The sequence below is a fragment of the Pogoniulus pusillus genome, chromosome 6 (assembly GCF_015220805.1).
Source record: "Pogoniulus pusillus isolate bPogPus1 chromosome 6, bPogPus1.pri, whole genome shotgun sequence".
Taxonomy (NCBI): domain Eukaryota; kingdom Metazoa; phylum Chordata; class Aves; order Piciformes; family Lybiidae; genus Pogoniulus; species Pogoniulus pusillus.
Window position 1 is genome coordinate 9,918,528 of NC_087269.1, and position 11,057 is coordinate 9,929,584.

The 11,057-nt window shown below is 43.8% G+C and overlaps 1 long non-coding RNA gene across 1 annotated transcript in view; it reads right to left on the reverse strand.

The window, feature by feature from the left end:
- The window catches only part of LOC135175932 (uncharacterized), a 73,950-nt gene extending 67,645 nt beyond the window's left edge, over positions 1 to 6,305 (reverse strand). The window contains exons 1-2 of the long non-coding RNA XR_010302505.1: positions 5,813 to 6,305; positions 5,178 to 5,253 (exon numbers count right to left, since the gene is read on the reverse strand). This is a non-coding gene — a long non-coding RNA (uncharacterized LOC135175932). The remainder of the gene's footprint in view (positions 1 to 5,177; positions 5,254 to 5,812) is intronic.
- Positions 6,306 to 11,057: the final 4,752 nt, after the last annotated feature.

Here is an 11,057-nt window from a genome sequence, read left to right on the forward strand (position 1 = left end):
TTATGGACTGAAGGAAGAATGTGTCAATTCCACAGTCTTTGGTCAAAAGAGAAAATATTGTGGCATGGGGTGGGGTACAATGAGATAGGGTAGGATGGAATGGTTGCTGTCATCCTCTCACCAAAAAGAACTAATTGCACAATTCAAAGTGTATCAGCAGGGTCACAGGCAGCTTTATCTACAGGGCAGCCATTTGCTTTGGGAACAAAACTGCCCAGAAGACATAATTTTATTGCCACAGTTTGCAGCGCAGTGGTGAATGCTAAATGATAAATCTTCACACTCAGGTTCTGAGAAAGAGCTTTAGATACAGTACCTGTCTGCTCCTTTCCATGGATCTGAGAAAAATAGATGTATTTGCAGCTACTTCCTCTACTGCATATATTCTCATTTGTGTTTCCCTGACCTTCAAATTCATGCAAAGGTTAGATTTAGTCTAGAGGTATTCTATCTAGATCGAGTAGACTCCTTAGGTGTCTCAACACAGTCAGTCTCAGACCTAGATCTTCAACTAAGGCTCACCACATCCTGTATGGTCCAGGGAATCACCGAATCACAGAATGTCAGCGACTGAAAGGGACCTCAAAAGATCATCCAGTTCAAACCCTCTGCAGAGCAGGATCACCTATACCAGATCACACATCCAGGTGGGTCTTGAATATCTCCAGAGAGGAAGACTCCACAACCCCTCTGGGCAGCCTGTTCCAGTGTTCTGTCACCCTCACAGGGGAAAAAAATCTCCACATGTTTACATGGAACTTCCTATGCCTCAGCATCCACCTTTGCCCCTTGTCCTATCACTGAGCAGAGCCTGGCTCCATGCTTTTGGCACTCACCCTTTACATATTTATAAACACTGATGAAGCCACCTCTCAGTCTCCTCCAAACTAAGGATCCCCAGCTCCCTCAGTCTATCCTCATAAGAGAGATGCTCCATTATATAGTATAGAATGTTAAATTCTAGTTCACAATGAACATATAAGGAGATCATTTGCAATAGCCATTGCTCTGATCTGCATGCATCTACAAGGTAGCCCTAATTATTGAAGAACAGCTCCTCTCTTATAAATTGCAAGAAATATTTAATTCCTCCCAGTTCCTCCCAATTCACTGTTGTCAGTGTTTTAGACCACCCTCAGAAAAGTTACTGCAAGACTAATATATACAGAGGCAGTGATTTTATTTGCTGCTGCACTATTTTATGAGTGTGTACCGCAGAGCCTAACTTCGTGGCAAGAAGATTTATGGTGTAATTACTTTAGTATATTATTGTACAATTTGCAACTAATGGAAAAGAAATTTACTGGCTACACTTCAGCTGTCAGAAAGTCTGTCTGCAGAGTGTTATGAGAGTGGAAAGAATATGTGTTTCTCTTCATGAGTGGGAAAGTTAGCTGGCAGGCATCACTTAACCTGATCAAACATTTTAAACTTGATCAGCTACCCATATCATAATAACTAAAGTTTCCTGCAAAGAAAATTAATTATGCCTTATAAAGGAAAGAGAAGTATTTGATCTTAAGAAGAAAATAGGCTTACGAAGCACACCCACTCCCAGGAGAGTCAGGCCCATCTAGCCTGATTTTTACACTTTCCAGCCAAGTGTAAAAATTAAGAATTCCACGTCCTCTTTTAATTGCTTTAACTGGTAGTGTTTCCCAATGGACTTCCATGTTTCACTTGGCCTTTTTCCCCCAAGCTGAAAAAAATGCATCTGATTAATAATCATGTAATTGGATTTCCAGTTCAATGATTAATGTCTAACATCCAGTACTGCAGAAGAGCAAAAGCAGAGACTTGTCTTCACTTTTGACACAAGACCTTTTTGAAGAAGAAAACTTCATTTATATCAAATGTTTTGCTCTTAAATTTCTCAGCAACTTGCCTAGATGATGCCTAGTAGTAACCACCTGTTTGATCAGAAGCACAGAAATTAGAAGCATGACACTAAGTGAAGGCAGATGGAAGAGTTCAGTAACAATTTTCAGAGGCCCTGATAGTCAAACAACTTAATATAGCAAAAGACCAAACTCGTATCCCTTGGAAATCAAATGAAAGTTTCCTGTTGCAGTGGTGATGAAAAATCTACTCCAACCTGATGTGCATCTAAGCCTGAAGTGAAGTTAGCCTGTAACAAATCACAATGAATGTGGGGTTTTTTTATATCTTTATGTTTAGAAGGGACTGGAGTAGAGCAGGACCAATGACTGTACCTGTTCCTTTGTCCAGTTTCTACCCTTTGCTCACTGTGTTCGGACAACCCTAGAAATTAGCTCTGGACTCCTACCAGACTGTTGTTACATGAATCATGCTAAAACTTGTCCACATCATGAAGCTTCCCCTCACAGGAACAAAATTAGATCTATTTTTAAAGAAATAGGTTTAAAATCACACATTAAAAATAGACAAGTACCTTTGCTCTGTATTGAAAATGCAATGAAACCAACGCAAACTTGGAATCATGATAAGTCAGGCTCTCATCCAGGATCGTGGATGGTGGGCAGGCCTCCATATCCTCTACTTCAATCTACTTTCTGGCCAGTTTAAAGTAAATGAGAGCGTAACAGACAAACCTTGAAATAAGGCAGACTATGGCACCTCAAAACCATACTCATATCAGAAGGAAATAGTTACAAAATGCTCAGTCTCAGATCTTTCAAGAGAAAAAACAAACCTTGAACTCACTTCAGATGGTCACCTATCATCTCACCACATGTTCTACTAGTGGGAGCTGAGAAGAAACACCACCATATTTTGAAGTATAACGGTGACAATTTGCTCTTTAGTCAAGTCTTCACCCTACACAATAACACTCACATTGTCTCCAGCTGGTGTTCAGTAAGGACCCTTCAAAAGGCAGTGAAGTGTTATCTTGGCTTCTTTTTGCTTGCTTATCACCCTCCAAGCTTCTGATCTCTTCACATTTGAAGCCTGCCAAACAGCAACCCTCTACCCATATGTTGATCTGATGGAAACACCTTCACAGGAACAGAGGCAGCTCAAAAATACTCACTGAGGAATTCAGCCAAAATATTCCTAGGTGAAATAAATTAATATCAGGTAATAACCATAACAACAGCAGTAAAAACTATAATAATTACAATTATAGCAGCAACAATATCACAGTATCACAGTATTATCAGGGTTGGAAGAGACCTCACAGATCATCAAGTCCAACCCTTCACCACAGAGCTCAAGGCTAGACCATGGCACCAAGTGCCACATCCAACCTTGCCTTGAGCAGCCCCAGGGACGGCGACTCCACCACCTCCCCGGGCAGCCCATTCCAGTGTCCAATGACTCTCTCAGTGAAGAACTTTCTCTCTGAGCACAGATTTGTGTATTCCCTTAGCATATCTCATAGATATATTTCTCTGGGATATGGACAGGTGACTCTACTTCTACGACTTCTTGTCTCCTACTCCTGTAAGTGAACTCAATTTCACAGCATTTTTCTAGAAGAGGATCATAACTCATATGGATGAAATCAAGACACTGCAAAGCTACATAACCCTTCAATCTGAGATGTGTGGACATCTAAGCATATGCTAGCATGCACAGCACTCTGCAGGCATGCATGTGCCATGTAAGTAGAGGACAACCTGCTGCCTCATGCTTGATTCTGTTCCTCTGCTGCTAGGTACTCTGGAGTACGCAGAACATTGGCTTCTAAGTGTACATCTGCCAGCAGACACCTCTCATCACTACTCTAACAGAAACAATAACAGATCACTTAACTTCTTCCTTGTCTGATTTTCCTTTGCATAAAAAAGGCAATGGCATTTGCATCACTTCCAGAATGATGAAACATCCTCCATTCAGTTGGTTATGCAAAACAAGCACTGTGCAAATGCAGGCAATATGTGTCGGTGGCATATTGACCTGAACACCAAATACCTGAGCCTTTTGTGTTAACAAGCTGATGAGTACTATTGTGGTAATTATGTTGAATAAATCAAAGGTGACTTTGAAGGTCTGCTTACAAAACAAGAGCCTGAAACATAATAACTAATGAAGCCTGCTGCTGTGCTGAAGCTTATTCTGTATTAAACCCTGGCATCACCTCCTGGTGGTATGGCTTGTAGATATATATCTCCAATGCCAAAAAGCTCTGCCTCTTCCAAAATGCAGAGCACTCTAGCCCTAGCATGGGGCAGCTTCGGCTGTAGAAACAGGAAGGAAAGCAAAAGGGAAGCTTTGTCCTTGGTTGTGGTCTTCATGCTGATGTGGCTTCTGACCCAAATTTCAGGGGTATACCATGGTCTCTCCACTGCCCACACCTATAATCAGTAGCTCTCCTGTCCCAGTTTGAGGCCACGAGCTACCCAGGGCTGGAGGACAGGAGCGACTCTTACTTCGTTTGAAGAGTGAGAATGAAGATTCTCTGCAGACTGATTGGAAGTTTAGAGAGAGGTTCTGTTTACTGGTACATATATAGTCTATAGGATTAAAACCATCTAGAAACCTTCTACCCCTTACATCCTTAGCAGGCCTGAGAGCAGGCCAGGACTGCCCTCCCCATCTTAGGCCTACAAGGTCTCAGCAGGCTGCACAAGGCAGCTCAAAAGTCCCTGCCAGCCAGGAGCCATCTCACACACAGAGACCATGAGATAAGTAAGGACACTGCTCTGCCCGGAGAAAAGTGACGAGTGGAAAGGCAGGGAAGGAAAGGGACTGATAACAGCCAGGCACTGGCTTACAAAGCAGAATAGTATAACAATATTACAGCATCCTGGGACAACCAGGTCCATCCCCTGGGATGGGTCTTGGTCTCAGTAGTTTTCTTAAGGGAACCTTGGACCCCCTCAAGCTACCACACTCTCTACATCTACACAGTGAAGAGCTCCACAAAGCTTTGTCATATTGCTGCCTCCTGGCTTAATCTAGGCTGTAAGACACAGAGAAGGCATTTTCTGTATCACGAGAGAAAATAATTGCCCTGTCTTCTTCAGTTCCTTCATGAGCAGGCAGCCTGGAAAGCCAGCACAACTCTCACATAAGTGCCATGAGATGAAGGCTGGAAAGATGAAGAGACAGCATATCTCTTGACCAGAGTGGTTGTATCTCTTTTGGTTAGCTACACCCATCACATGTGCTTCAGGAAGAGCAGCTTTTTCTGTCCCACCCCTGAACCAGGCTGACTTACCAGGTAAGGAATAGATCTGATTCACACGTACCAGTGAGGGATGAAGACAAAGCTTCCCTCAGAAGCATGGTGGTGGCACTGAAGTAATTCACACACAAAAACTGGAGCTGCCAGAGAGAGTCCATGCACTTTATCATTCTACATGCACTTTTATTTTCATTTCCCCATCAATTATTTAATCAAGTGACTACAGGGCAGCATATATATGCTATCCAGGAAATTCAGTTTCCCCATCAGACGACTGCAGCTTTATAAACAAAGTCTGTCAACTAAAAATTATCACTTTAATCCCTTTTTTTATTATTATTTTGTTTTCCAAATTGCAATACTCAAATCCCTGCTGTTTCCTTTCTGTTTTATCTGTCCAGAGTGAGTCTGATTCATTGCAGATAGCCTTTCTCCCTCATCTCGCTTATGTTAAGCAGACGCCAGTAAGTAGCAAAGGAAATTCTTGCTCTGGACAAATGTAATCCAGATCTGACTGGCTGCCTTCCATGAAGTTCCCCAGGAAAATTTTTTCTCCATACCAGCTTGATAACAGGTGGATAACCTATGTCTCAGGGCACTGGGTATCTGCCAGTAGCTACAGGGGCAGTGTAATCTGAAAGGAAATTTGTTTCTTCCAGTGTGCGGACCTGTGAGGTCAAATTCCTTATTAAAACAGACCTGTTAGACTTTTTCATGGCCTTTTCTTTCATCAGGGTTCTTTTCTTGTTCTTCCCTGCTCTTTCCTCTGCTGAACATACCCCGTGTTGTCAAACAGCTGCCTGGTGGTAAAAAAAAACATTGCTAACTACACTATGTTGAAGACAATATCCTCAAGTTGATCCTCATGGCATGATAAACGGAGAGATTCCAATTATTCAAAGGGAAGCTCTCAAGCAATGCTTTTACACTTCCTTAGGGCTAAGGTAAATAACCAAGAAAATCAATGCATTTATGTTTTTTAAGTAGATTAATAAAATCACATTAGCAACTTGTATGAACATTTTTCACAGAATCACAGCATTTCTTAGATTGGAAAAGACCTTTGAGATCATTGAGTCCAATCATTAGCTTCACACTGGCAAGTCCTTGACTAAACCAAATCCCTCAGTACAACATCTAACCACTATGAATTGAACTTTTGTTCAGAATCAATAAACTTTTCACACTCTGAACTTTTTGAGAGAGGGAAGGGAAGGGAAGGGAAGGGAAGGGAAGGGAAGGGAAGGGAAGGGAAGGGAAGGGAAGGGAAGGGAAGGGAAGGGAAGGGAAGGGAAGGGAAGGGAAGGGAAGGGAAGGGAAGGGAAGGGAAGGGAAGGGAAGGGAAGGGAAGGGAAGGGAAGGGAAGGGAAGGGAAGGGAAGGGAAGGGAAGGGAAGGGAAGGGAAGGGAAGGGAAGGGAAGGGAAGGGAAGGGAAGGGAAGGGAAGGGAAGGGAAGGGAAGGGAAGGGAAGGGAAGGGAAGGGAAGGGAAGGGAAGGGAAGGGAAGGGAAGGGAAGGGAAGGGAAGGGAAGGGAAGGGAAGGGAAGGGAAGGGAAGGGAAGGGAAGGGAAGGGAAGGGCATAACTGAAATGAAATTCAGATCTGTGCAGTTCTATATTTTACTCAATTTGCATCTGCAGTCCTTTGTTTCTTCCATAGATCAAGCTCTGGATTTCCCTTCAGATTATTCTGCTGCTGTCCAAGAGACATTGTTTTCTGCATTACCTGCACACAAGAGAACATGATACACAGAAATGTAATTTAAAATCAGGCAGGAGGAATTCTTGATAGATTCTTCATCCCCCCTCTTTCGCATGCACACTGCTTCAGCTGCAAGACTATATACTGATAAGTGTTACAAGGATCCTTGCAGATTTCTATTAAACATTTCACTGGCAGATTTAATTGGGGCAGGGGGAATACATATATATATATATATATATATATATATATATATATATATATAAATGCAGGGTTCCACTTTAAGTTGTAGTCCACTAAGTACTTTGGGAAAGCAAGGGATGTGACTATATTCCCCAATAACTCAGCAAGACCCCATGATCTGCAACTTTCTCCTCTGCTTCCCTTTCAGAAATCTCTCAACATTCACAAAGAAAAGTGTTGTGCTCCCTTGTGACAGCATATGCCATATGAAGGGCTTGATTATATGTGACTAGTTTATCATTACAATTCTTTTTTTGTCTGTTGGGTTTTTTTTTAACCCTGGCATTCCCTCCCCTTTTCTCAGTGCTAAGAGTGGTCAATATTACCACCAATGCCCAGTGAACCCAGAATGATCTGAGATTGCAATTTCATTCACACACAGACCCACACAAAGTCTTGCTTCTTTCCTATATCAAAACCACTACCAGCCACCAGCCCATCCTCCCACAAACATCCCCAAATCTCTCAGCTCCCTCAAAACTAAGGAGTGTTGGAGAGGGGAAATTAATTGATGTGAGATGATATTTTCCAAAGTTAATATTGCTTATTAATTTTGCTATTCAGAACTCTCACCACCCCTGGCCACTACTTTTAATAATATTTTGGTTCTTACACAGTCATGGAAACATTCTATGGATAATATCTAGATCTAGTAATAACCAGCAAAATATATATAAACATTAATTGAACTGGAAGAGACTATTCCCACAGTCAAATGCCACTTGCCCAGTAGATGGGCTCAAGCTCTTTCTGCTCTATGGCAGAAGGCCATAGAGAATTATAAAGAGGCATTGAGCATCTACTCACAGATTATTATTATTATTATTATTATTATTACCCTTGCCAGGGCTAGCCACAGTCCAGACAGTGCCCAAATGCTTTCAGGGGACTCTGTCTTGTTGGATGTTGAGGCTTGAATCTTCCCAGCTCCTGGGGAAAGGACACAGACAATCTCTGACCTCGTTCTCCTGGCTTCTTCTGGACGACCTGTGTATGTGTCCAGGAATTCTAGGCAGGACCTTCAGGTGCAGAAGGCAGATGTTGTGCAGTCTCAGCACAGTGTCACGCTGGCCACACAGGCTGATCATGTGCAGGCATCCAGGGTCTGCTTCTGGTAACTCACAGCAGTGGAGTTTAGCAGGCAAGCAATAAGGCAGTGTGCAATAGCAGCAGGGCTAGGCACAGCAGAGAGAGCACAGCAAAGAGCAGGGAAGCAAACCAAAAGCAGGTTGTTCACCTGCATATCTCCTTTTATCCTTTTAATTGCCCTTTGGACACAAGAATAGCGAATGAGGATGGCTGTTAGTCAAACCATAGCAGATTAGGAAAAGCAACAGGCTCATTTTTCCCTAATTTGGGAAAAGCACAGGCCTCGCACTAGGCAGGCACAAGCTAAGTGTGTGTACCTTAAACCACAGGACCCTGGGCAGGCCAGACTCTCTGGGTCCAGGTTTTGTGTCCGTTTCGATGAGGCTGGTGAGAGGCCTTGAGCACAGCCCTACGAGGAGAGGCTGAGGGAGCTGGGATTGTTTAGCCTGGAGAAGAGGAGGCTCAGGGGTGACCTTATTGCTGTCTACAACTACCTGAGGGGTGGTTGTGGCCAGGGGGAGGTTGCTCTCTTCTCTCAGGTGGCCAGCACCAGAACAAGAGGACACAGCCTCAGGCTGCACCAGGGGAGATTTAGGCTCGAGGTGAGGAGAAAGTTCTTCCCTGAGAGAGTCATTGGACACTGGAATGGGCTGCCCGGGGAGGTGGTGGAGTCGCCGTCCCTGGGGCTGTTCAAGGCAGGATTGGATGTGGCACTTGGTGCCATGGTCTAGCCTTGAGCTCTGTGGTGAAGGGTTGGACTTGATGATCTGTGAGGTCTCTTCCAATCCTAATAATACTGTGATACTGTGAAATTATGCCTAGGCAAGGCAAGACATATATAAGCCTATTTTGGGCCTATGAGACCTACCACAACAAGGAGAAATGACAACTTCTAATAAGGTGAATGCTCTTAGTTTCAACATGGTAAAAAAAAACAAGCTCTAAGTTATCATCTGTTGCACAGCACCTTTCCCTACATTCCACTAAACCCTTCCTTCAAGTCATAAAGTATCCATTCTAACACCCGCAGAAGACGACACTCAGAAACGAGTTGAATCTTCAAGATCACGTGCTCAGCTGGTTCCTTCCCTCTCAGTGCTTTCCAAATAAATCTCTAAAGCTCGGTTGAAGTAACCTGTAACAATTTTCTAGGAGGCAGCTGACAAAGGGAAGAACAGACATGAAGGGACAGAAGCTTGTCCCAGGGAAATAAAAATACCACAGAACTGGCAGAAAGGGATTAAATGGATTTTCCCAACGAAAACAAGGGCTCCATGACAAGTTAGCTGAAGCTGTGTGTCACGGAAGATAGTTTGGGGGGATCAGGGAAAATACGCGAAGGCTCACTTGTAAATTTCAAGTGATTTATTGCTCAGACACGGAGATCCCCCTCCCGAACTAACTTCCCCACGCGAATTCTTTTGATCTGAGGTTGTAGAATAACATTTCAGAAAGTAGCAAATGAAAGAGAGTCTGTGATTTCTTTAGAGTTCCTTTGAGTCTTTAAAGTTACTCAGTCTTTAGGTAGAAGAGCCTTTTCTTTGGTTTACTCACTGTTCCGCAGTTCAGTTCAGCTAGATTGGAAGGTTTGGGCGGTGTCCCTTTGTTTGTCAGGATCGGGGCTGAGCGGGCTTTAGGTCTTTGCGGCCCCTTCGTCGGGCAGGGCCGATCAGGAGCGAAGCAGGCAGCGAGCAGGCATAGAGCCGAGAGCAGAGAGCTCCCGATCCAGGCTGGCACACCATTTTATAATGTTTTCCAAGAGGTGTTGTGCTAGTTTGAAGCAAGCTAGAATGTTCTGGTAAAAGAACTAGATAACGGGCAGTGGAATGAAAACAATTGTGTCAACTTCTCTCACAGTCTCGCTATTACTAGAGGAAATAGGTATATCCTCTGGTATGTATCGATACCAGAGGTCTAAAAGCAATTCTCACCTTGAGTACTGTGTTCAGTTTTGGGCTCCCCAGTTTAAGAGGGACAGGGATCTGCTGGAGAGGGTCCAGCAGAGGCCTACAAGGATGATTAGGGGACAGGAGGGTATGGCTTATGAGGAGAGGCTGAGGGACCTGGGGCTTTTTAGTCTGGAGAAAAGAAGACTTAGAGGGGATTTGATTAATGTTTATAAGTATCTGAAGGCTGCCAGGAGGGGGGAACAGGCTCTGCTCACTGCTCCTTGGGATAGGACAAGGAGCAATGAGTGTAAGTTGCAATAAAAGAGGTTCTGCCTCAACACAAAGGGGAACTTCTTTACTGTATGGGTCACAGAACACTGGAACAGGCTTCCCAGAGAGGCCATGGAGTCTCCTTCTCTGGAGACTTTCAAGGTCTGTCTGGATGTGTTCCTCTGTGATCTGTATTAGATAGTATTGTTCTGCTCTGGCAGGGGGGTTGGACTCGAACTCCTTGGGTCCCTTCCAACCCATCCTATGATGCTGTGAAAAGGGACTTCAAGGCACTGGGAAAAGTAGCTGAGGGATTGGAGACAAATGTAATCTTTTCATCTATACCCTTAGTCACAGGTTGGAATGCTGAGAGGAATAGGAAATCATACCTGGTTAACAAGTGGCTCAAAGGCTGGTGCCACCAATAAAATTTTGGATTCTTTGATCTTGGGGAACTTTATATGGCCCCAGATCTGCTAGCAACAGATGGGGGTACAATTGACTCAGAGCAGGAGAAAGATCCTGGCACATGAGCTGGCAGGGCTTGTTGAAAGGGCTTTAAATTAGACTGGAAGGGGGAGGAGGTTAAACTAGAGACAAGCCAAAGGAGGCTAAGGGTGGTAGGCCAGAGGTAGGGGTAAAACCAGCAGCCCAGCTGAAGTGTATGTACACTAATGCACACAGTATGGGTAACAACAAGAGGAGCTGGAAGCCTTGGTGCAAGAAGAAAACTACGATGTTGTCGCCATCACA